The sequence below is a fragment of the Perognathus longimembris genome, chromosome 1 (assembly GCF_023159225.1).
Source record: "Perognathus longimembris pacificus isolate PPM17 chromosome 1, ASM2315922v1, whole genome shotgun sequence".
Taxonomy (NCBI): domain Eukaryota; kingdom Metazoa; phylum Chordata; class Mammalia; order Rodentia; family Heteromyidae; genus Perognathus; species Perognathus longimembris.
In genome coordinates this window covers 41,410,453-41,437,950 of record NC_063161.1, presented here as the reverse complement: position 1 = coordinate 41,437,950, position 27,498 = coordinate 41,410,453, and the positions used below count along the sequence as shown (strand labels likewise).

Below are 27,498 nucleotides of genomic sequence, written 5' to 3'. Positions count from 1 at the left end.
CAGATAAACTTATATACAAGACGAAGGGTACACAAATCAAAAACAGTGACAACAGGGAATAAATCAAAGAAAAAAGAAATAACTGCAAACAACACAAAACAAACTAATGTTTTCATTTCTTGGAGTTCATTTCAATAAGCATCATTTTATGTGGTTATATGCACATGGCTATTAAGCTATTGTGATCCTCTGCTAAGAATATCCTAGATATATCTAGTTATTACAAATGAGAGGAAAACATACCACCTATGTTTCATTGGGTGTGGTTTACTTTGCTCAATGTATTTTTTCCAAGTCTTTCCATTTCCTTACAAATGGGGCCTTGTCATTCTTTCTGATGGAAGCATAGAATTCCATTGCATATATATAACCACATTTTCTTGATCCATTAAACTACCAAAGGGCATCTGGTTTGATTCTGTATCTTGGCTACAGTAAATAATGCTGCACTGAACATCGTTGTGCTGATAGCTTTGGGGTAGCCTTGTTTGTGATCATTTGGGTAAATGTCCAGGAGTAGGATTGCTGGGTCATAGGGGAGCTCTATGTTTAGCCTTCTGAGGAACTTTCATACTGCTTTCCAGAATAGTGGACCAAGTTTACATTCCCATCAGCAGTGTAGTAGCATTCCCTTTTGGCCACATCCTCACCAGCATCTATAATTATTTATTTTCTTGATAATGGCTGGGGTTAGCTGAAATTTCAATGTTGAAACACCCTCTCTAATCACCTGGATACCTCAAATCTAGTTATTTTAACCAGTAGTCAATAAATGCCCAATAAACAAATGTCTAATCAGTTCTCACTTTGTTTATGTATAAGAAAAACTATACTGTGTGACCACATTTTTATGTGGACTCTAAAATGTTAAATACACCAAAATAGAGAGTAAAACAGTGGTTATCAGATGCAGGGAAGTGGGAAGTGGGAAAAAATGGGAAGATGTAGGCCAAAAGATACAAAGAGTGGGTATACAGTATGAAACAATCTTGAGATCAGTTCTCCAACATGAAAATTGTAGCTAATAATATTGTATGCATGCTGGGTACTGGTGGCTCATGTCTATAATCCTAGCTACTCAAGAAGAGGAGAGCTAAGGATTGCTGTTCAAGACAGCTAGGGAAGAAAAGTTCATGAGATTATCTCCAATTAGCTACCAAAAAGCCAAAAGTGAAATTGTAGCTCAAGTGACAGAGCACCAGCCTTCAACAACAACAATTTTTTTTAAAAAGCTAAAGAACAGTATCCAGAACCTGAGTTCAAGCTCCAATGCTAACAGGAAAATAGATAACAATAAAAAAAAGAAAATAGATAACAATAATGAATAATATTATGTTCATGGTTATTGATTTTTAAAAAGTACATTTTATGTGCTGTCCTACAAAAAAATAAATAGTATACAGGATGATAAACATGTTAATTTGCTTTGCTATTGTAATTTTTTATCTCTGTACCAAAATATCATGTACACCTTAGACATAAAAAAGTTTTCAGAGAAAAATTTCTAGACCTATGCAGAGGAAAAGAAAAATGAAATGTCAATGCTTTCACTTCATTTCATTTCATGACTGGGAATGGTATGAGACAACATCCCAGGTTCCCAGGGAGGAAATGCATGGTCATTTCCCCCACATTCTCTAGTGCGTTTTCCATCTCCATTTTTGAAGCAATGAAAATAAGACATGCTGTATATGCCTGTCATGAAACTCTCAGAAGAAACCAAATTACTTCCAAACCTTTCCACTCGCCCTCTCCTTCCTACATCCCATCTGCCTATGAAAAAGGGAGAGTTTGTGACTTTACCATGAGTAACTCTTAGACAAAATAAATAAATGTTTAAAAATACAGAGCCACGTGTGGTGAGATACCTTATAATCTCAGCATTTGGAAGGCAAAGGCAAGAGGATTCCATATGTTTGAAGTCAGCCTGGGTTACATAGTTAGACTCTGTCTCAAAATCTTATGCCAGGTGAGGCATCAATCAGTAGACCTGATACAGGGGAACTGAAGTATGGGATGGGTAGGAGAATTCAAATGGTACAATTCCTTAGGAAAACAAACTCAACAGTTCAACAAAATGAATACCAGGAAACTAGTACTTGAAAGGTGTCTGGGAAGTAAAAGGAGAAGGGATGGGACAAATAAAGAGAGGAAGGAATGAGGGGATACAGTCGTAATATTCAATGCATCTCCTATAAAATTATGGAAATTGAGATGAGTGTTTGGGCTAGGAGGGATGGTGGGAATGATGATAGGGATGACATCAGTCAGCTATATTATATTCATAAACTGACTTGATGAATGGTAACTCCTTTGTACACCTACTGGTAGATATTAAAAAATATAATTAGAAAACAAAAAAGAAATGCAGTTAGAACTGTCATTGTAAAAGATACAGAGTATCTATTGTTTCCTAATAATATACATATTTCATGCATAGAACATTCAATGTGTTAAACTCTTTGTGCCTTTTACTAGTTCTCCACTTATTTATTCTGAATCTGTCCAAAGATGATAAATGCTTTCCTAATTACAGAGTGCACTGTGAAAACTGCTGAGTAAGGGCACTAGAACAGGTTCTTCATTCCTAATAAATCACCATAATTTATGTTGCACATGTCCTCCTGAAGAGGATAATAAGAGGCTGATGTGAATAGCATCTCCTCAAACAAACAAATAAACTCACTTTTTACTGAGTTCCTACTCATTCTGGACAAGCAATCGTTAAGCAAAAACGTGATGCCTGAGCACAGAGCTTTAAGCAATTTTGAAAGAGATCAGTTGACAAATGGTGCTTAGAATAGGGCTTTAAAAGATAACTGAGATGAGATTATGTTACACTGCACCCAATAATAATGCTGCTGTCAACCTAATTACATGTAGTAATGCCGATAAGATCATACGACCTGGTGCTTAAAACAATCCCTGGGTATACACACATTTGGGGTTCAGCTTTGGCCTTGAGAGGGAAGGGCAGAGGAGAGCGATCTCGAGACGCCGCCCTTCCCCAAGCCCTGGGGGAATGCGGAAGCAGGCCACAATTCTCTGGGTCTGGAACCAGAAGAACTGGCTCTGCGACCAGCCCCCCAACTTTCTGGCCAGCCCATGTGTTCCCCATTCTCATGGGCTTTGCCCATGGGGTGCTGCTATGCAGGTGACGTTAGCTCATGAGGGGGTCTTATGACAAGCTCGCCAGCCTATCGCCAGCTCTTGGTCAATCACCACTTTTCTCATCACCCCTACTATATCAACTGTTAGCCACTCCCTTATTAAATCAGATTTGCTCTTGAAGCATCTCCGAGATCCTTCTGCGCCTGGCTTCCTTCGTGGGTAAGGAGGGAGGACAAGGGATCTCGTATGGCTGCGTGCACCTGAGGTCTTTCCTGAGCCCCCCCCCACTCCACTCTGGCCTTACCTGCTGCTCGGGTGACCAGGGGAGAGGGTGAGAAAGGGAGCGATTAGATTAGAGTAGAGCCTGATACCCCCGAGCCCGGCACACACACTTGATCAATAAACTCATAAAACCTTCACTGTTTCCAAGAAAGTTATCTAAAGTGACCTGGAAATGCCCAATCAAATTCAGTTGTTTAGTCTTCAGAAAGCCTAAGAATCAAGAAAATTTAAAACAAACACCTGAGCTCCAGTCCTAGAGTTTCTGGGGCATTAGTTTAGGTGGGGCCCACCACTTGCATTTCTAAAAATCTCCCAGGTAATGTTGATACAGCCAGACCATGGACCACATTTCGCATAACATTTGTCCAGATGATCTATTCTGAATCCTTTTACACCTTATGTTTGCTTCTAGATGTTCAAAGCAATCTAGTAAACAGAATGCAGAAGGGGAAACAGAGGAACCTTGGCTTGCATGATATCATTCTAGGCCCCATATAGAAAATCACTGACAATATTTTGATTGCTATATTTACTTTCAAAAGTGCAATAGCCAGTATTCAATGTACAACAGTATGACTCCAAAGACCATATTCTTTCCCTTATGCTACAGTTGTTATTAAAGTCTCCAAGTGGATAAGATCATTTCAGGAAAAGGGAAAATACAATCGATACTGAGATCAGAAGCTTCAGAAATATCATAGTTGTGAGTTGAATTGTGTCTCCTCCAAAAACGCACACTGCCAGATCCTAACCCTAACCCCACTACCTCAGAGTGTAACTTCCTTTTAAAGCAGTCTTTCCAAAAGTACACAAAGTAAAGTGAGAACATTAGGGTGAACCTGAATCTAATATGGCTCCTTAGAGGAAGAGGAAATTTGGACCACAAGACAGACAAGCAAGAAGGCACTCTAAAGACACATGGGAATAATTTGACCAGAGGCAAAGAAACACCAAAAATTACCCGCAGCTAAAAGAAACAGAGCAAGATTCTCCTCGAGAGCCTTCCAAAAGAGCATGTCTGGGTAGTCACCTTGATCTCAAACTTCTAGCCAGAACATCTGTGTGACAATGAATTTCTGTTATTTAAAAGCACCCAGCTTGGGGTACATTGTTATAGCAGCCCTGGGAAACTAATATGCCATTATTTTCAGGAACCAAAGAAAGTACCAGCAAAGGAGGTTAAGAGGCCATGTTTAAAGGGAAAGGAGTGCTGTGCTGTAAGACCAAAGTGGGAAGAGGTCAAACTGAATTTAGATTAAGGAATGACAGGCTAAAAACTTCACAGAAATTTTCTCAATTATTTTCTTTTTTTCATTTCTATATTGTCAAAGTGATGTACAGAGGGGTTACAGTTTCATACATAAGGCAATGAGTACATTGCTTATACAACTTGTTACCTCCTCCCTCATTTCCCCACGCCCCCCCTTTCCCCTCTCCATTTTCCTCCCCCGCCCCCCGCATGAGTTGTACAGTTGGTTTACACCATATAGTTTTGCAAGTATTGCTGTTGCCTTGGTTTGTCTTCTTATCCTTTGTCTCGCAATTTTGGTATTCCCTTTCCTTTCCCTAGTTCCAATACACATATATACAATATCCAGGGTACTAAAATCAATTACGGTGATATCAGGGGTAAAACCATGGGAAAGAAATACAAAAAAAAGGGCATAATTTCACATGGCACATTGAAAATAAAAATGATTATTTTCTTACTCAAATGACCTTTTTGATAAGGTGAATTTCATTGGCCATGTGATTGAGAAATCTCAGAATATTTTGAGCATTTGAGATAAACATATGATGTTGTTAGAAGCAAAGAACTGTAATGATTGTCCATATACCTAACAGTGTTAGTATTCAGAAGGCTTTGTATCATTTCTTCTCCAGAATGTGAAGAGGTAGGCAGTATCTCTATTGCTTAAATCTGAAACTGAAGCTGGGAAACAGGTAATCTTTACATTAAATTGTAAATGTGCTTCTCTCATGTTATTGATTTAATAAGTTCCTCATTTCATATCAGAAAGATTATATGTAAAGTGTCTTATCTTCCCTTTACAAGTCAGGAAATATAGAAAGTTTATAATATACAACATGTATATAATATGTATATAAAGAATGAATATATAATATGTATATATTAACACATATAATATATATTAATAAATATGTAATGTGTATAATGTATTCTATTTATACATAGAACATATATTTCAAATAGTGTTTAAATGATTTAAATCCATATTCTTTGTATGACTTCTTAAATGATCCTTATGTGGACTGCTGAACTTTATGTGATTATTTAAATCAGATAAAAAGTACTGGAAAATGGAACTATGTAACTATAGCTTTATAAATTCATAGTCAAAAGACATTTATCTGAAAAATCTAGTGCATAAAGTGGCACACTTATATAAAGATAATCAGATTTCATCACCACCAAAGTATAACATTTTTCCTATAAATGTATTAGTAAAATGAATTTTTCTGGTCAAGTGAACAATACCTAGTTCCGTGGATAGAAAACCTCAAGACAGAATGTGGATGCCACGATGTGAGTTTTATAAATATATACTTATTCCTCTCTTTAAAAGTAGTCAAAAGTCATCTTGAGGCACAAGCCACATGGTGCATTACAATATAAAATTTAAGTATTTTTTATTAACATCATGTTTTATTACCACACCTAAGATTAAATAAGCTTTATGGTTTATAAAGAGTCCTCGCCAGATCTAGACGATTTGTTTTTTCAAGGACTACCTACTTCATCTTAATGCAATTTCTCATATAGCTTCAAATTCTGAAAGAAGATTTCAGTATTGCTTAAAATATAGGAATACAGAAGAGCAAATGATGAGACTTTCTTTTCATTATTAAATGTGTTTTTTTCAAAATCACAGATTTATAAAGGATTTCCAAATGGTATTTAATTTATCCCCATAGTATTAATACATTATATCAGTGTATTTTATAATACTCATGATGGAAAGTCTGCAAGAATGCAGTCACCATCCTGGCATCTGCTTGGTAACTGAAGGAAATTCTTGAGACATAGAAAAATTCCTTCATGGAGCGTCTTACCTTCTCTCAAGCTCTCTACTTCTACCCTAAACAAAAGCACGCATAGGTTCCATTCTACTCGATGTCCGGGCCAGTTCAGATCATATATAAGGATGCCCTGAACAGCTCTAGCACAAAGCAAGAGGTCAAACAGAATCAGCAGGAATCTTCTTGGATCTTAGCCAGTTCAGGAGCTGGCACTTCAGTTCTTAACAATAACTGGATTGAGTACTAGTTTCAACCTTCAAGGTTTTTGTTGTTGTTGCTATTGTTGTTGTTTGGTAGCAGTGGTTTGTTATTTGCCATAGGGTTTTTTGGTACCATGGATAATGTATATATTCACTTAAAATATTCTCTTTGGCAAATCTCTTTGTTAGACCATAGACTTGCTTTGCATGTCTGCTTGAAGACTTAAGTACTTGCATAATATTATTTTTCTATCCATGTTTCTATTATTTTTCTAGAAAAATGCTTATAATTCACCAGGGCCAGTAGTTCACACCTATAATCTTAGCTACTTATGAGGCTGAGATCTGAGTATTACAATTTGAAACAAGCCCAGGAAGTTAAATCCATGATGGTCTTATCTCCAATTAAATAACACACAGTTAGGGCTGGGACATGGTTCAAGTAGGAGAACACCAGCTGTAAATGGAAAAAGTCAAGTAGGAACTTGGGGCTTTGATTTCAAGCCCCAGAACCAGTGCATACACACGCGCGTGTGCACACACACACACACACACACCCCTACGCACTGTTACTACATTTTTCCACACTGTGACCTGCATATCAGCAACTGTATTGTACCACATACCTCATCTCACTTCACCTCATCTACCCTGTTCCAATGGAGTATAATTGAAAGCTTCTCATATAACGCTCTCCTGCTGAGGTTAGCTCCAGTATACACAGATAATTTCAAACACAATCTACACTGGTAACTTGTTTTGGCTGTACCCTAATACACAGCTATCAGCACTTTGTTTTCCCTTGTCCTTCCACTGAGCCTTCCTTTGTCATAAAAATTTTATCATTTACATAGACTTCAAGGTTTTCATAAAACAGCACCTAGATCTTCCAAGATGCCAGTCATCCATGATAAAGGCAAAGTTACTTTTGGTTCTAACACAGAAATTTAAAATAGTAATTTTAATTAACAATGTTTAAATGTATTTGATCCTGCTTCATTTTAGAGTGGTGAAGCACAATTGTGTTGAATTTTAATTATGGTAATTACATCCTAAGGATTAATAATGTATGTCTATAAATGTTACTTGTTGATCTTTTGTTTTACTTCAAGCAATTCTGGAAATATGTTTTATATTAAGAACCTTTCAAGAAGCCTAAATCCTTCAGGGAGAAGATTGTCATAAAACATGAGATACTTTCAGCCTATATTCAATCCATATATCCCTACATGTTGACATCTTACTAAGATTTGTAGAAGCTTTTCTGGCATTAGATAAAAGGCTGTATTAACAATTATAACTACATTGGAAAATAATATAAACAAAAGAAAACACAGAAAATTTACAAGTGATTCTAGTTCCAGCACTCTAAGGCATATATAATCCTCTTCAATTCACAAATCTCCTACTAAGTAATTACTCATTAGGCTCACAATTATTCTAAATAATTGTAACCTTTTTCTTTGAAATTCATATTATCAAATACAGAGGCATTTGTAAACTCCACTAACTTAATCACCCTAGGGTTCCTTCTGACAAAAACAGCAGGCTGAGGGTACTAAGGAGCTATATATTTTTTTTAATTTTGACATTCCAAGAAAATTAAAATTCCAACACCCCCTCCAGTCCTCATGAGTTTCCTCTGCTTTGGATTGCTCAAAGCTTTTAAAATTCTTAACACTAGCAAAACTGGCAGTAATCTTGCAGTTTTAATATTGTAAAGCTATTATTTTGATACACTTTCGACATGCGTTACAAATGAAGTGTTACAAGAAAATAGATCATGAAGACCCCAGGAATATTAGTTTGGAAATGGGGTATCTGCAAGGGAATTAATAGGATCCCATTCTGGAGAACAAATGCATGCATTTCCCACAAGTGGAAAAAAAAAAAAAAAACCTGGGTTAACTGGGACCTGGTTTGTACCAGGCAGGCTGAGCCAACAGCACCAAGAATTGACAAGCAAGAAGACAGCAAGTGGTTTTCTCAGCTGAGATCCCTGCTCCTTTTATCTAACCATGATTTCTGCTTCCTACCTTCAGGTCAATCAACTATTTTTTAATCAGACATCTTGTGTGCCAAACAATATGAAGGCCAATTGGTTTGGGAAATGTGCCTGAGACTGTCATCTTTACCTTTCTTTCTTTTTACATTCTGCTACCCAAATGATGGTTGAACTTAAAATCTCTCCCAGGTACAATGGAAAGGAGAGGACAAGCAATCCATCTTCTTCAAGCTCCCAAGCCATGAGAAAACAAAGTAAAACCTGGGATGGTCAGACTCATTAATGTTTCTCAAATTTGGCAGAAAAGCATCTCCATCTGTGTTCCTTGGGCACTCTGAAAAATCACTGTGCCTGACATTTTTCAAGGCCCTGAATACTATAGACTCCTACCAGACAGAACTCACAGAACCAGCCACTGGACATAGGAATCAGTTTCCTTATGAGAAACATGACCACCACCTTAGACAAACATCTGAAACTCTGCACTTAATGTGGACACATCCAAAGTTTTACAGGGTAAGAATCAAGAATATAATTTGAGGGCTGGGGTTATAGCCTAGTGGCAAGAGTGCCTGCCTCGGATACACGAGGCCCTAGGTTCGATTCCCCAACACCACATATACAGAAAAAAAAAAAAACGGCCAGAAGCGGCGCTGTGGCTCAAGTGGCAGAGTGCTAGCCTTGAGCGGGAAGAAGCCAGGGACAGTGCTCAGGCCCTGAGTCCAAGGCCCAGGACTGGCCAAAAAAAAAAAAAAAAAAAAAAAAGAATATAATTTGAGGGAACTCTAACTACCCACATATTAAATTGAATTCATTCACGTCCCAGTTGCCTTGTTCATTTCCAATGTTGGGTTGCTTTGTTGTTGTTGTTTTTTTTAATGCTGATAACCATCCTCCCACACCCTATTCATGCTTGGGTTCACATAGTCTCCTAATCCATTAATTGTCTGTATTAATATTCATCAAATATTATATGCTTTTGAATGGATCCTGGCCAATCTTTTTTTAATGTTTCATGCTCTCCTAGAAAAAATTTACAGTCATCAAACCTACATCTCATCATACAAAGAATATAATGTACACCCCAGAGACATACTACCATTAAACAAAAGCTGCTTATCCTTTCCTTTCAAAAAAGCAAACTAAGGCAGAATCTGAAATCTTAGCTCAAAATTATTCAAGAGTAACAACATTCTTGTGGATATATATTTTACTGCTTCCAAAATTATGCTCTGCCCACCTTTGCTGTCTCTTCTATAAGAAAACTTGTACCTAAGCTGAGCTGCCAGATATTAACCTGAGACAATTTTTCAATGATCCTGCTTTAACATTTGAGAAGTATTTCATGTGGAGACTCTAAGTGATATTTTTCCTTTTTCTTTTTTCCTTACTAAAAAGGAAAATCAATCAAATTACAATGGCTACCCAGACCAGCATGAAGGAAACGGTAACACTCATAACACATATATAACAAACAGCAAGGTATCTTCCCTAACCAGCACTGCACGCAGAGTCAACAAAAGCCAAAGAGAAATAGAACTGTCTGCAGTAAAACAAACAAACAAACAAACAAAAACAGCACACAGCAAGAGAACTAGCAGAGAAGTCACAAACAGACACTTTGATCTAAAGAAAATCAGAGGGAAAACCAAGATAAATTGTGATATCAGAAAAGAAGAAAAGTATTTAAAGAAATAAGGAGCTAGAGATACAAAAGTCACAGTCGCCCATGGCCATAGTGACGGATTTATAAAGGAGTAATGCTGTAATTTGCTCGTTACACACACTAAGACTAGATTCAAAACATTAAAGTATATTTCTCGTTGTATTTGACCCCCAAATTCATCCTGATTCGTGTTTGTTATATATCAGAGCTTGCAAAACAAGTAAAGATATGTGAATTCCCACACTGATTTATTGCTATCCAATTAGGAAGCTCTTGGCTCACTGATCAGAAACAAAGATTAAAGGGAAAAAGAGATACTACAAAGGCTAAAACTATTGCAATCTTCTCTTTCAACCAACTACACAAAAAGATATGCAGAACTCAATTTGGTATCAGTTATAAATCACTGCAAGTGCTAAAGAGAAAAAAAAAACAGCTGTTAACATTTAGAGAGGTTTCTTCTGATTTTGGTATATTATCTCACTGATAAAAATATGCTTTAAATGACCTTAAAATATCCTTGGTTTTACTACCTTCATAGAACAAACATACTTAATGTAAAACAATACCCATGTATATTTAAATAAATCTATCAATATAAGATTCTGTACAGATTTGAATAAATGTTGGGCTACTTGTTATTTGTTCTGCTTTTTTATAATTGAATAGACCTTACTAAATCAGTAAAGACATTGGTAAGGATCAATACATGAATAAAGAACACCATAGGTCAATGGATTTGTCTTGGTCTAATGATTATCTAACAGATTACTGTTTTGTTAATTACATGATTTTAGTATTTCAACATATTAGTTACAAACCCTCAAAACATTGACATTTTTGAGCTAATGCACACAGAAACATTTGTAGAACAGTTAAAATCATCTTTATGCTAAGAAAATTAAATAATAATAATAAATGAAGATCAGAAACTGAAACATCTACTAATACACTGATTTATTAATAAACATTATGCATACACTTGTCAAGAGACTTAACACGTATGATGTCTATTGAACACCTTGGCAGGCATGAAATCTACTTAAAAGGAGGAAGAGGTGAAGGAGGAGAAAGATAGACAGAGAGAGAGAGAGAAAGAAGAGGAGGAGGAGAAAGAGCAGTAAACAAAGGAAAAACGGGTGTTAGGAAACATGGGTTTTAGATCCTCATAAGCCGTGTGATATTTGGCAAGTTATAACTTCCATAAATCTCAATTTTCTCTTGATAAAACAGCTCATCTTATGTCCTAGGATCATTATGGTGATTAAATTATGTGATGTAAATAGCATTATTTTCTATGCTAGAACCCTATATAATATAAATTTATTACTACTATCAATTTGCAGCTCAAGAGAGGAAACAACTTCAGAAATAATGAAGAATAAATTTGATTAGGTATTAGGATTATCTGATCACAGAATGCTATTAAATTCCATTAACTTAATTTCAAATGTATATTTTTAAACATGTTCATCCAGTGTTAGCTGGTGGTGTTTTTTTTACAAAGTCTTGTCAAACAGAAGAACACCATAATTTAAATGAAAAAAATTAATAAAAATATTTTGTTTCCTTCCAATGCACATAGACACAAATGTAAAGGCCTGGCTTTCTCACTAACAAGAGAAATTGTAAAAATTGTAGTAACCTACCTCTGTCTCCAAGCTTTCAAGAATAATATAGTCCTGGATTTCTGAGAATGCTAGAATATGTCAAAATCCAGGTTAAAATGGAGCAGTATATACAACTACTTTCTCAATCTGAAAGCTCTTGAAGAGAATTTTCTCACAGGTATGTCCTAGTTGTATAGATGTTTGAGATGTGTTCTTTGAAGCTACTCCTTGCCAGTAAATTTATTATCTGATAATATCCTTAAAATTAGAGGACTGGGAATATGGCCTAGTGGCAAGACTGCTTGCCTCCTACACATGAAGCTCTCGGTTCTATTCCCCAGCACCACATATATGGAAACGGCCAGAAGGGGCGCTGTGGCTCAGGTGGCAGAGTGCTGGCCTTGAGCGGGAAGAAGCCAGGGATGGTGCTCAGGCCCTGAGTCCAAGGCCCAGGACTGGCCAAAAAAAAAAAGAAAGAAAGAAAATTAGAAATTTCTTTCAATCAAAGAAGTTATTTCTGAGTATTTGAATTGAATAATTTTGGTAAAACTCAATATACGACCATAATCACAGCCATGGAATGGTGAAAAGTCATTACTTATCTATGCTTTTCTTCCTGATTACATTTTCCAAATTTCTGAATTTTCTCTAGCTGGCTGTTACCTCTTTATTTCCTGCTCAATTTTGATCATTTTGTTTTATCAAAATTATGGATAACTTTGCCTCTACTTGCTTCATTTTATTACTGGAAGCAAGACTTAGTAGGAGTAAAATATGTAGATTCTCCAAATTATTATTATCCAATAACATTTAATTAATAAAGCTGAGAGCTAAGTGATTCTGCATAACCTGCACCATAGACCTCTTTAATCGCAATTGCATTATTGCATGGGAAATAATAACAACCACCAGTAAATTCGTGATTACTTCAGATGGGTATTAGATGTACACAAGCCAAGGAGAAGAATATATCATTCAAAACTGATTGACACAGCACTTTTAAGAGGCAGACAAAACCTGCAATTGCACAAGTTACCAAGAAACAATCAGCAGAAATATAACCAGGTGTGGGAGGAAACATTTATATTTGCCATGAAGCGTTCTTGAGGAGAGGCTATAGGAAAGAACACTTTCTTAAGTTTCATGAGGTGGAATATAATCTGCAGTGGCTATGGCCACGTAGCTGTGGTAATATGCCTTCTAGAGAAATTTGTGTGGATTCACTAAATGAGCCATACAGATCAACAAATTGCTGTCAGCAACTCTCCTCCAGCCTACCCACCTTCCACACTACTCCCTACCAATGTTGAATAAACAGGATTTTTCTTGAAGAGGAACTAAATTATTATGCTACCAAGGCAGCCATATATCACTTCATATGATCAGGTTTTTCTTCAAGATGCTGCACTCTGGCAGCACCCATGGACTGGAAAGATGACTTCTAAAATCAAGGAGGGATTTAAGCAATCACCTAGAAAAGATGCAACCAGCAGCTTAACTAAGACAGTAGCTGTGAGAAGGGAAGAAAAGCTCTTGAATCCATGAATTTGGATGCGATAACATGGAGCAAATGAGGTGAGTAAAGTGCATCCTTAAATCAACTATTTTCCATTAAGAATTAGAAAAGGGAGTCAAATTACATTGAGTTTAGGAAGAAATGGGAGACTAAGAAGAATATATACCTTTTTTTTATTTGATGAGATTTTTTTAATGATGACTTTAATTTTCTTTTCCAAAAAGAGTCATTTGTGGAGAGATTTTATTTTGTCAGTAAGATGTGTCTCTTGTAGACAGCAGATGGATGGGTCTTGCTTTTTGCTCCAACTAATAAATCTTTGTCATTTAATTGAAGACTTTAGTTCATTAATATTGAAAGTTAGGACTGAGAAATATTTGGTAATTCTTGCCATGTCAACCACTTTCTTAGAGGTTGTGCCTTATCTTTTCTTATTATAATTATCTAGCTTTCTGGCAAGGTGGTTTCTCTGCGAATATCATGTTCTTGTTCATTTTCTATATGTAGTAACTTCTGTAGTGCTGTTTTGGTGAGGATTAATTCTTCCATTTTTCTTTGCTGTGGAAAGTTTTTATTTGTCCTGTTGTTATGAAGGAGAGTTTTGTTGGGTATATCATTCTCAGTAGTTGTTTTCCTTAAAGGTAAGGAATACATCATTTCAGGCTCTGCTTACTTTTATGGTCTCAGCCAAGAACTCTGTAGTTATTCTGACTGGATTTTCTCTATAAGTAATTGATGTTTAATCATATTTATCAACAGAGTTTTTAAAGCATTTTGAGGACTGCCTTCTAGGTCTTTGATTGTCTGCTCTGTTGCTCTTATTTTCTGTGGGAATTAAGATTCCTGGAATTACCATTTTTCTTGTTTGTTTCTATGGTTTGTTTTGCCCTTTTTGGAAACCCTTTGGTTTCAATTGGGGTGGGAGGAACTGTGGTCTTCTTAATAGGTTGGTTGATTAGCCAATCTATGGTTTGATATTCTGTTAGGATTTGTATATCTGGGGTCAGGTTTTGTTGAGAACAGTAAATGTTAGATTAGAGTTCAGTCATGCTGAGATGTTGTAATGTTAACTCTTGTTTATCAGTTGAAAAAAATTGAAGTTGTTATGCAGGGGAGGTTTGGAGAAGAGTAGTTTTTCAGAGACAACAATGGTTTAGAGAAGTGTAATGTTATAGAAGATTTAGCTGAAGAAGGATGAAAAAGAGAGTAGGTAATAGTTAAAAGGAGAAACAAATGGGGGAGAGGGACTTTGTCATATATACCACTGAAGAAAATCAAGTTGAAAGCCCATACATCAGACTCTGTAAACACAAATATTACCTACTCTAAAAAGCTTATCAGTTGTAGGCAATCCTCTATCTATACACACCTTTATTTTGGGGTAGAGAAGGGTACTGTGGTGAAAAAAGATTAGGTACATTTGTAACTGATGAGTAATTCAATTGTAAGAGTCAATATGAGCCAATGAGGGCTGGGAATATGGCCTAGTGGCAAGAATGCTTGCCTCCTGCACATGAAGCTCTCGGTTCGATTCCCCAGCATCACATATATGGAAAATGGCCAGAAGTGGCGCTGTGGCTCAGGTGGCAGAGTGCTAGCCTTGAGCGGGAAGAAGCCAGGGAAGGTGCTCAGGCCCTGAGTCCAAGGCCCAGGACTGGCCAAAAAAAAAAAAAAAAAAAAAAAATGATCCAATGAAAGATAACACAGAGGGAAACAACACGACCCAAAAATGAAACCACAATAGTGCACAATAAAAATCAAAAAACAACACAGAACCCGACAATTGCATAGACTTTAAATCAGAAGTTTTAAATCATACAGAAGCATTCTTCTATCTAAGTACACCTTCACTTTTGATTGGAGAGTGGTATTATGGTGCAGAAAAGGAGATTTTATATATATATATATTCTCCTTATATTTATATATAATATATAATTTATATATATGTATCTTATATATGTGTGTGTGTGTGTGTGTGTGTGTGTGTGTTTACCCGGTTAGCAAATCAGTTGTAAGGGTCAAGATAAATCAAACCGAAAAAATAATAGGATGAGCCAACTGGACAGAACCAAAATGGAAACAAGGATAATCAAACAGACAAAAACAGGGGGGGGAAGAGTGAACAACAGAATAAAAAAAAAATAACTAAAGAAAAGGGAAAAAGCCAGAAAAATAGGGAAAAATTTCAGATTAAAATAATAATAATAATAAAATAGAAAGGATAATAAATAATAATAAAGGAAGGATAAAGGAAAGAAAAAGAAGGTGGAAAAAGTCAAACAATAAAAATGTAGCCAGAATTAGACATTGACACAACAAAGAAACAAGCTTAGCAATCACCACAGACGATAGAGCTAAAACAAAACGTTTTTTGAAAAATGAGTTCTCCAGTTGGTTTGAGGGACCTGTGTCTCCCTGTGTGTGGTATGCAGTATCGTGGTGGCATCTCTGCTTTCGTTGCTGAGATCTGAAGCTGTCCTTGATTTGCCAAGATCTGGGCAGCACCAGGGGTTGGAGTTCCTTAGTTCACAATTAGGAAGCATCTCTGATGGCTGTAAGTTGGGTTGCACGCTGTTTCAGGGCAAAGGGCTGAGGCATAATTGAATCTGAAGCCTTCCTGATATGGGAGTGTGGCTGGTACCTAAATTCCCACTCTTGATACAATAGGGAAATAGCTAAGTTTTTAAGGCCTCTCTGTAGCTTTTGAATCAAAGAGAAAAGATGAACTCTCTATTCAGTTCTTTTTCAGGACCAGAAAGATACTCTGCATGCCAGAAGTGGAATCTCTGTAGCTCTCCTCCCAGCCTAGATTAGACAGCCCTGTGGGGTGGAGTTCCTTAGTCCACTGGTAAAAGGTAGCTCTTAAGAAACTGTTATTAGTTTTTAAAAAAAAGTGTCTTACTCTAGGTGTGAATGCTTTCACTACAAAAACAATGATGCAAATGCTAGATTTAAAAGTCAATTGTTTCCCACAGAAACTCTGCATCTGAAACATCACTATCCTAGACATATGGTATCTGGTGGTCATAGCTTCCCATTGCTTCTAAAGGAAACCTAGTGTCTGTGACTGGCGATAAAACTCAGTATCACCTAAATGGAGACCCTAGGAATTCACAGACAAACTGCCTAGTAGGGTCTATAGTAGAAGGCAAGACAGAATCTTGGGTGCATTAAGAGGGACAATATTTCCAGTAGCAGTAGGTAAGAGGCCTATCCAGGCCACAGAATACATATGTGATAGATCATCAAAGAATGAGCTCACCATCTTACCTGAGTAAACTAAGCTCAGCCCCCTACTGAATGGGAATCAATGGAATGCATGATCCTTGGGGCTGTTAAAAGCATTGCCTGGCTGTCTGCTTAAAAGCTTAGAACTAGGGAAGTGAAAGGGAATATCAAAATTGAGAGACAAAGGATAAAAAGACAAACGACTCCAAAAGCAATATTTACAAAGCCATTTGGTGTAAACCAACTGAACAACTCATGGGGGGGGAGGGAAAGGGGGAGGGAGGAATGAGGGAGGAGGTAACAAACAGTACAAGAAATGTACCCAAGGCCTAAGGTATGAAACTGTAACCTCTCTGTACATCACTTTCACAATAAATAAGAAAAAAATACAAATAAATAAATAAACCTGTGATGAGCCATTCCAAAAACAAAACAAACAAAAAAAAAAGCTTGGACAGAAGAACTAAGAGATGTTTAAAACCATTTCAAGGGAGGTTTTTAAGTCAAAAATAATCTGAGAGGGCTGGGGATATAGCCTAGTGGCAAGAGTGCCTGCCTCGGATACCCAAGGCCCTAGGTTCGATTCCCCAGCACCACATATACAGAAAACGGCCAGAAGCGGCGCTATGGCTCAAGTGGCAGAGTGCTAGCCTTGAGCGGGAAGAAGCCAGGGACAGTGCTTAGGCCCTGAGTCCAAGGCCCAGAACTGGCAAAAAATAAAAAATAAAAAAATAAAAATAAAAAAATAATCTGAGAAGAAAATCAACATACACCAGAAAAATAAAAAGGTATAAAAACCAGAAAAAGGACATAAAAATAAAAATGTATCAATAATATATGTGTACATCTTACCATATTATGTATATATTTACTAAGTCTCCTGAATGATTTATTAGCAATGTAAAAGATAGTAGAAATATTGAAATCACAGTACAAAAGAAAACTCTGTTCCTAGCACAGAAAGAAAATTAGCCATATGCTGCCAGGAAAGCATTGTAACCAGATACCCGGAACAGAAAAGGGCTTAGAGAAACTTATGAGTTGCCACTTTAATATTCAAAGTGAATAATTTAGTTAAACATGAGTTACTCTCAGGAAATATGTAGGTTCACAAGTGGAAAAATAGACTGATGGCTAGAGAATTTCATGGAGCTGGCTCATTAGGATATTCAGTTTAAAAAAAAATCACCAATGCTGTCTGTTCCCTGTGCCTTCAAAACAGCTCATTTTTCTGGAAAGAGAATTTCAAAAAGTCTTTACTGTTACTACCATTGAAGGGCCAATTAAGTGCCTGAGACCCTGCCTTCTGACCTTTCATAAGACACATTTTGAAAATCACACTTTCCTCTATTTCTGATATATTGGAAGAGAACAAGAATAAAAACTTTTTACATAATTCTACCTTAAGTAAACTTACTTTCAACTGCCATGTGCTAGGGTGAGCTTGCTACTGGTTTCTGGAAGGCATGTCAGTGTGTTATTTCCCATCTTCATACAGGAGTGTACACAGTAATATTAAGTCAGCAGCTTACCTCAGCCATCATGGGAGGTGTTTACACCACAGAGATTAGCAAACACTACAAATTTGAGCTTTGGTCTCCCATTTAGAAAGCTGGTTGCTAAGCCTTACATACCACTAGTATGAGCAATGTTTTCCTGGATGATATACAAACTAGACTTAGATAGTTTTTCTTTTTCCTCTCAGTCTGGAAGAGTGTTCCAGGATTTCCTATATCCCAACAGTTTCAAAGCTAATAGTTCATCCTCTCCAACAAAATATGCCTTGACATCATCCTTATGTTGCTAAATTATACCAAAAAGGGAAAAAAATACCTTCTACCTTCTTTGTTGTTGTTTCACTTTTTCAGCTATTGGTGTTGCTTCCTGACAGCTAGGAGTCTAACTACCAATCTCTCATCCATCCATTCATCCATTTTTGACTATTCAGATCTTCAGTTCAGTAAGGCACACAGGTTGCTCTTACTCCTCCTCCTGCCTGTACAGTGCAAATCCAAAAACCTATTGTTGTGGTAAAGTATGCCAATTATAAGACTGCTTCATAACTCTATTTTAATAAGCTTCCATTAAAAGGAGGAACACAAAAAATGTTCTGAAATTCTGGGAGGTATTTGAAAAGGTACTCTTTCTCATTAGAAGTTCATTCACTTGGTGTTCACAGTCACTATGCATTCCTGTCATCTCCTGTCAGGATATAGACATATAGTGACAGATAGGAATATTGTATTCACACAGTTATGATAGTACCAGCAACATGTAAAACACCACTCAGCAATGAGGAGCACTTTCATCCTATATGTACAAGACCTATACCACAACAGATGTTAAAATGCATTAAATAAAATCAAATACAATAAAACAAAAAAATGTGTACAGTCTGAGATTCTTTCAAATACCAGCCTGTAATCTCCTTTTTAAAATGAACTAATTATGCTTAGCAATTATTTCTCTATCAAGTGCCAGACGCTACTTGATATCTGTTACACATTCAACTCATAGATAGTTACCAACTGAAACCAACATAAATTGATACCTTGTATTTTAGTTCCAAGTAAAATCCCTGGTGAATGAGAAAACTAATATCTACTAATTCTATTAATAGAGAAATATCAAAAGAAGGAAGAAAATATAAGGAAATTATACTTAGATTCTAGTTTTTATTAAGGCATGATCAAAATATCCAATAGGTAAGAATTAGATCTCCATACAAAATACAAGTGTAGAAAGGTATACAATTGCAATATAAATCTGTATGACTGTGTTAGGTATATAACGAGTGGATGTTTTACTAACTTTAAGATGAAACCCATAAGTAAATAAGCTAAAATTTTCATTGCTTAAGTTATTTAGCAACATCCAAGCTGACATATTGTTTGTTTTACTCAAAATTAATTTTTTATAAAATAAAGCAAAGCATCACAATTATTGAAACAACATAATAAATTTCATTAACTCAATTTACTAGAAAATGATTAAAGGGATATCCTTGGCTGTTTTCTTCTTTTTTACAAAAGAAAAGCTACATCATGCAGTGGTGTGAGATTCCCTAAGTCAAATTATTGCTGTGTCATTTAGCAGCTGAGTAGATTTGGGCAAATTCCTTAACCTCCCACGTTTCGATCTCTTCAGCTATGAGATGGGGACAATGTTAGAAGCTATCACTGATGTGAGCTTTATATGAGATTAAATTGATAATCTTCTAAAAAGCAGTTCACTACAAAGATTATACTTTTTTTAATGTTAGCCATTCGGGATATACTTATTTTGTGATTACACATTCTAATTACTATAATTTGACCCATTATGACAAACCAGAGACTGTAGCTACATAGAAAAAATAAGTCCAGCAGTTTGGACCAAAGAAACACACTGAGCTCAAATCAATATAAATTATATAGTTATGTACTTGCAGTGAATAACAACAGCCACAGCTGCACATAGACCAAAGTAGTTTTTCCATAAGTAACATCAAGTAGGCCAGAAATCCAAAAGGCAAAAGTATATCCAGAAAAAGATTCTGTAGCTTCAGTTATGATTCTACTCTGTGCACAAAATCAAAGTTGGATGTTATATTGAAACGTTTTATATTTTGGCTTTTCAGCCCTTTCACAGTTAATGCCTTATGTTTCAATGAATTCTTGCTCATTGTATTGCCAACAAAGGAATGTTTCAAACACTGAAATTTTAGTCTCAGAATAGGAAAGATTTTGAGTTCACCTGATCATAAGTCTGAAGGAAGTAGATACAAAATACAAGATACTGTAGACATAAGGCAAGTGAAATCCACTTTTTAAAGTAAGGGAAAGTAATATAAACTACATTGTAAAGCCAAGGCAATATAGGGGTACTTCAGGAATCCCATAAACTTTGAATAAAAATGGAGTCCTACATAGTTAATGCTTTTTATATATTAAGCTCTTCCAAAATACTTGAAAGCTGGTAATTTACATAAAACTATATCCCATGTTAAAATGCTGTTTTCTCAATATGTAATGTTTGGATACATTTTACAGATTTTATGGCAGAGTGTGTGTGTGTGTGTGTGTGTGTGTGTGTGTGTGTGTGTGTACGTGTGTGTGTGAGAGAGACAGACAGACAGACAGAGACGAGGACAGAATGTGTGTGTTCTGGGCTTGAACTGAGGGTCTGGATACTTCCCTTGACCTTTTATTGCTCATAGTTAATGTTCTACCTTTGGAGTCATACTGCTACTTCTGGATTTTTTTGCGGGGGTGGATAATTGGAGATAAAAGTCTCAGGGACTTTCCTGCCCAGGCTGCCTTTGAACTTCGATCCTCAGATCTCAACTTCATAAATAGCTAGGATTATAGGCATGAGACACTGGTGTCCAGTTTAGAATAGAATAATATTTAGTGGAGTCCATGAACTCCACGATACAAAACTAACAAGTGGGTAAGCTATATGCTATTACAAAATACCACAAAATAGAGAAATTTTCTTTCCAAAAACTTAAATGACAAATTAAATTTCTATGTTAAGATACAAAACTGTGTCAATAATACCTTATTTTATTATTTTCCCTAAATTTATACTTAAGGATAATTGTCTTTTTTGTGGCTTAAGTCTTTTCAATTTTAAGTCAATCTGAATGGCAAATTTAAACTGCTCTTTGTTATTTGTGAGTACATTTACTGAGACCCTTTAAAGGATTAGTTTCTTTCTGAGTATTATTTAGTTATTTTAGTGTTCTTATACATGATAGCTGCTTTGTAGAATATAAAACCTATTATAATCTCTTACTGCTAAAAATTTCTTCTAAATCTTAACATTAAAAAAAATCCTACAATTCCTGTTGCTAATCTAACCAACAACTATAATGATTGGGCCTTTTGTACATCTACTTTGTGTTATGAATAAATCCATGAGCTATATCTTAATCATAAAATTTGTATTCACTTATGTGCAAAAGACAGGAAAAGAAAAATCTATATTTCATTTATAGCTAGAGTTAACCTTTAATTGATACCCCTGGGAACTTTCTATAGCAATGGCATTAGCTCAATATGCAACCCCAGAAAAAGGCACCTCTGATAGGAAGGCAGATACAGAGACACTAAAAATGTTCTTAATAATGGTGAACTAAATTATGTTTTTCATTCTCTGACCAGTGAGGCATTCACATAGTAAACTTTTTATTTTCCAAATGGACAACATGTGTCCAGATATATCAAATATTACAGTTAATAGAGATACCCAGCATGTAGATTTCCTATCATCAAAAGCCTTTAAGACATGTTTATTTGGGATTCTTGATATGAATATTCCTAGAAATTAATACAAATCCCACAGTTTTCAGTTGCTACCTGAGGTAAGATGGCTAGACACACATTCAAAGAATAGACTGGGTGACATTAATGTTTAAGTGCAGGAAAACAGAAGTAATGTCAGTAAAATAATAATGAGAGTTTGTGTTGGCTGTTCACTTAGTCTGTTCTTGAGATCATGGTAGGTGTGCCTATGTACTGGCACATACCTAACAACAGCTTCATTATTTGTGACACAACCATTTTTGAAATGGGTAAACTAAGGCTTTAGGATAAAAGTTACATAGGGTCAAGTAGCTTAAAAATGACAGAGTTATGTTTTTAAGATCTAGATCTCTCAAAGTTTCAATTTTTTATTTACTAATTTCTCTACTTAATAATTATGACCCACATTGTTATATTCTGTGGAAAATATAATTTCATTGTATAGTCTTTTGGGACACATTTTTCATGTGTATCAATGAATATGCAGATAAAAATTTTGTCAAAAAGTATAGTTATCAGACAATAAACAAGCACAGGTATATAAGTACAGGTATGTGCTTCTATATAAACATATTACTGGTACAATAAGAGGAAAGTCAGCTAGCTAGGAAAGAAGGAAAGAAGAAAGGGAGGGAGGGAGGGAAGGAGGGAGGGAGGGAGGGAGGGAGGGAAGGAGGGAGGGAGGGAGGGAGGGAGGGAGGGAGGGAGGGAGGGAGGAGAAAAAATATATATCACTTAAATCTGGTAGATTTTAGTTTTGAAATTTGGTTTTCATAGATTCAACAGCAAGTATGCAAAATCCTAAGATAAATAAAAGAACTTACTGTTGCATAATCATGTGGTGCCCCATTTGTTTCTCATCCAACAGAATTTTAGAATAAGAATAACCGATGTGGCTGGGTTGTATTCCTAATAAATGATATTAAAGTAAATACTGGTTTAGTGTATAATAACCCATCTACAACAATTTGGTAGTCAATACCAGCTTACAAATAAGTATTTGTCTCCCCTAAACTTCCAGTGACTAGCATGGTAGGAATACCATGGAGAGCTCACCACAAGTATTCTGCTGCATTTGAAGTGTTTTATAAACTAGAGACTTAACCCCTGCTATCTGTACTTCACCACCATAAATATTAATTCTACTAGCTTGACTAACAATATGAGAGTGTGTGCACATGTAAGTGTTATATATTATGTTACTTTATAAAGGTTTATTTCACTTATATTTGAACAACATTCTCCCTCAGGATTTTAATCAGGCAGCCCTGATTCCTCCAAGGAATTGAGTTTCTAAAACCCAGTCATGGAGCAAGAATTTTCTGTAAGCTATTTTCATAATGAGTACAGGCTTTGCATGAAAACAGAATATAATACGCAATTTATGTATTTTACTGAAAAGGAGCTCATTAAGATGATTTATCTCATTTTCAGGAAGAATCTGAGCCCCTATCTGCAGGCCAAATGTCAGTGGTATTTGTATGAGAAGAAAACAGGAAGAAGAATCTCCAAATTACAGAGATTAAACGTTCAGCAACCTGTTGCATACTGAAGTTCTGTGAACAATGGCTGATCATAGTGGAGAGATTCTTGACTCTGGTTTTCTTGCTTGTTCTTACTGATGAAAATACAAAGAACTGTTGAAAAAATGTGCAGTTGAAGACCCAAAAATCACATATAACCTTGCAAAATCCAACACTGAGATTGATACATGCGACAAAACCTGAGTATAGGCACAGAGTTTTATATATTGTAAACTATTTTTATTTATTCTTACTATATTTATGTATCATACAAATGATGATGAAGATTTATTACAATCATGAGATGTATAGCAAAAAAATGTCACATATACTGATAAAAATTCTAATCGGGTACAGTGGCTCACTTCTTTTTTTTTAATTGAACTTTTTTCTTTATTGTCAAAGTGTGGTACAGAGGGGGTAGAGATTCATACATGAGGCAGTGAGTTCATTTCTTGTTCAACTTTTTACCTCCACCTTCATTTCCCTCCCTCTTCCCTCTCCCCCCAAGGTTGTGCAGTTTATTTATACCAAATGGTTTCATAAGTATTGCTTTTGGAATGGTTTGTCTTTTTGTCCTTTGTCTCTCAATTTTGATATCCCCTTTCCCTTCCCCAGTTCTAATACCCATATAAACAGTATCCAGCGTATTCAGATGAGATACAGTGGTAGCAAGGGTACAACCACAGGGAGGGAATACAAGAGAAACAAAACTAAACAAAACAATCAAACAAACAGACAAGAAAAAAACCTAAAATAAATACCAAGGTACGGTTTCACATGGCATGTTGATAATAATTACAACAGTGGTAAAACTCTTGTTTCGGTAACGTGGAGTTCATTTCACTTTGCATCATCTATGTGATCATATGGGTGTAGCTATTGGTGTATTTTGATCTTCTACCATGACTAGCCTAATGTACTAGCTATTCCCTTTGAGGGACACCATAGGGTTTATGCTTCTTTGGGTCTGGGTCACTTCACTTAATGTTATTTTTTCCAAGTCCTTCCATTTCCTTATGAATAGGGCAGTGTCATTCCTTCTGATGGAGGCATAGAATTCCACTGTGTATATGTACCACATTTTCCAGATCTACTCATCTACTGGGGGCACCTAGGTTGATTCCATGTTTTAGCAATGACAATTTGTGCTGGGATGAACATAGTTGTGCTGGTGGCTTTAGTGTTGTCTTGCTTGTAGTCTTTTCCCCAATATAAGGCTAATAGGTATTGAAGAAAACCTAAAGAAAGAAGTTAATGGAATAGGCAACTTATTTAACAGAATATTAGCTGAGAACTTCCCAAACATCCAGAAAGATAGGCCCATCCAGATACAAGGACCCAAACAGACCAGACCAGAACAGGACTTCGCATCGACACATTGTAATCAAAACAGAATCAATAGAGGCCAAAGAAGGGATCCTTAAAGCCTCTAGGGAAAAGAGAACAATCACATATACAGGAAAACCAATCAGAATTACCCCAGATTTCTCAGCGGAGACCATAAAAGCAAGGAGAGAAGCCCTTGGTTCGATTCCCCAGTGCCACATATATGGCACTGTGGCTCAAGTGGCAGAGTGTTAGCCTTGAGCAAAAAGAAGCCAGGGACAGTGCTCAGGCCCTGAGTCCAAGCCCCAGGACTCGCAACAAAAAAAAAAAAAAAAAAAAAAAAAGACTTCCATAGCAAAGAAAAATTGAAACAATATATCTCCACCAAACCAGCTCTACAGAATATCCTCAAAGATCTCCTCCACATTGAAAACCAACAAGACCACGATCCAGAGAGGGAAAACATCAATAAATAAAACTCTAGATTAGTAGAGCAATAAGGGAAGACACAGCCCCTACAAAGATAGACACAATGAAAGGAACAAGCACTCACCTCTCAATCCTAACTCTCAATATTAATGGACTTAACTCTCCGATTAAACGACAGAGATTGACAAGTTGGATCAAAAACCAAGATCCATCTTTCTGCTGCCTCCAAGAAATTCACCTTGCCAGCAAAAGCAAACGTATTCTAAAAGTGAAAGGCCTGAATAAAATCTATAAAGAAAACGGCCCCCGCAAACAGGCCAGTGTTGCAATCTTAGTATCAGATAAAATTGACTTCAAACTCAAAACAGTAAAAAGAGACAAAGAAGGCTACTACATACTAATAAAGGGATCTCACCTACAGGAGGATACAACTTAAATATCTACACACCAAATACAGGAGCACCCAACTTCATCAAACAATCACTGCTGACTCTAAAAACACTCATCGACCCAAACACATTGATTGTCGGAGACTTTAACACACCATTCTCACCCCTGACAGATCAACATGCCATAAACTGAGCAAAGAAACCTCAGAACTAAACAACTGCATAGACCATCTAGACTTAACCAACAATTACAGACTATTCCATCCAGCAACACCAGAATATACATCCTTCTCAGCAGCACATGGAACATTCTCCAAAATAGATCACATGTTAGGGCACAAAACAAACCTGCACAAATTCAGAAACATTGAAACCATTCCTTGCATTCTCTCAGACCACAATGGGATAAAACTAGGGCTCAATGCCAAAGGCCACCAAAGAAAACCCCACAACTCATGGAGATTCAACAATACATTGCTGAACCACCAATGGATCATGGAGGAAATCAGAACAGAATTTCAAATGTTTATGGAATTAAACCAAGATGAACACACAAATTACCAGCTCCTCTGGTACACAGCAAAGGCAGTACTCAGAGGAAAATTTATAAACCTGAGCACCTACATCAACAAATTGGAGAAATCTCAATTCAACAACAAAGCACCTTAAGCTCCTTGAAAGAGAACAACAAGCCAAACCCCAAGCCAATAGGCAGAAGCAAATAATTAAGATCAAATCAGAATTAAATGACTTAGAATCAAAAAAAAAACATTGAATAAACAAAATGAAGAGTTGGTTCTTTAAAAAAATTAAGAAGACAGACAGACCCTAGCAAACCTGACCAAAAAACAAAGACAGCATACCCAAATGAATAAGATCAGAGACAAAACAGGTAACATCACCACAGAAACAACAAAGATCCAGAACTTAATAAGGGACTATTTTGCAAACCCTATATGCCAACAAATTCAAGAACCTGGAAGAAATGGACAAATTCCTAACAAAAATTGATATGCCCAAACTCAACCAAGAAGATTTAAATCTACTGAACAGACCCATATCCAGCAATGAAATAGAAACTGTAATAAGAGATCTCCCTTCCAAGAAAAGCTCAGGTCCAGATGGATTCACAGTGGAAATCTACAAGGCCTTCAAAACAGATCTCACACTAACATTCCTCCAACTCTTCAATGAAATAGAGAGTAAAAGTTCACTACCAAACATATTTTACAGTATCTCACTTCTATAATCCTAGCTATCTAAAAAACTGAGGTCTGAGAATCTTGATTCCAAGTCATCCTGAGCAGAGAAGTCTGTGAGACTTTCATCACCAATTAATCAGCAGAAGGCTGGAAATGGAGCTGTGGGCTCAAGTGATGAATGTGTACACATATGTTCAGTGACTAAGGGAGGAAGAATTAAAATTCACGTTCTACACATAGGATATTTCACTTCAAAAATAGTATTTGTGCCTGTTCCAAGCCTTAGCATCTACAAAATCATAAAGGGAAAAATCAAGGTCTTCCTTGTATTCCAGTTACAGAACATACCAACAGTCTCTAGAACCATACCACTGGCTACAATTATTACTGGCAGTGTAATCTGAAAAGGGCCAGTGCATTGAAGAAATTTTCTGATACACTCTCCCATTTTTGGAACTAGATACAGTAATATTTTATTTTAACTTTTAGGGTCAAGGTGATGTATAGAAGTTACAGTTACATATGTAAGGTAGTGAGTGCATTTCTTGTTAAACTTGTTACCTCTTCCCCAATTTTCACTCATCCTTCCTCCTCCCCATTCCACCTTTCCCCAATTGGTACAGTTGTTTTAGTAAATATTGACCATTTTTTTCCTTTTTTCTCAGGATTCTTATTTT

The 27,498-nt window shown here is 36.2% G+C and overlaps 1 protein-coding gene across 3 annotated transcripts in view; it reads right to left on the bottom strand.

The window, feature by feature from the left end:
• Tafa2 (TAFA chemokine like family member 2) overlaps window positions 1–27,498 on the bottom strand; it is a 418,117-nt gene that overhangs the window by 270,680 nt on the left and 119,939 nt on the right. The window contains exon 1 of one of the 3 annotated variants that reach the window (XM_048360558.1): window positions 18,079–18,304. The exons of the other annotated variants lie outside the window; for them this stretch is intronic. The gene's annotated coding sequence lies outside the window, so the exon portion shown is untranslated. Of the gene's footprint in view, window positions 1–18,078; window positions 18,305–27,498 lie in introns of those variants that run through there. 3 annotated transcript variants of the gene reach the window in all.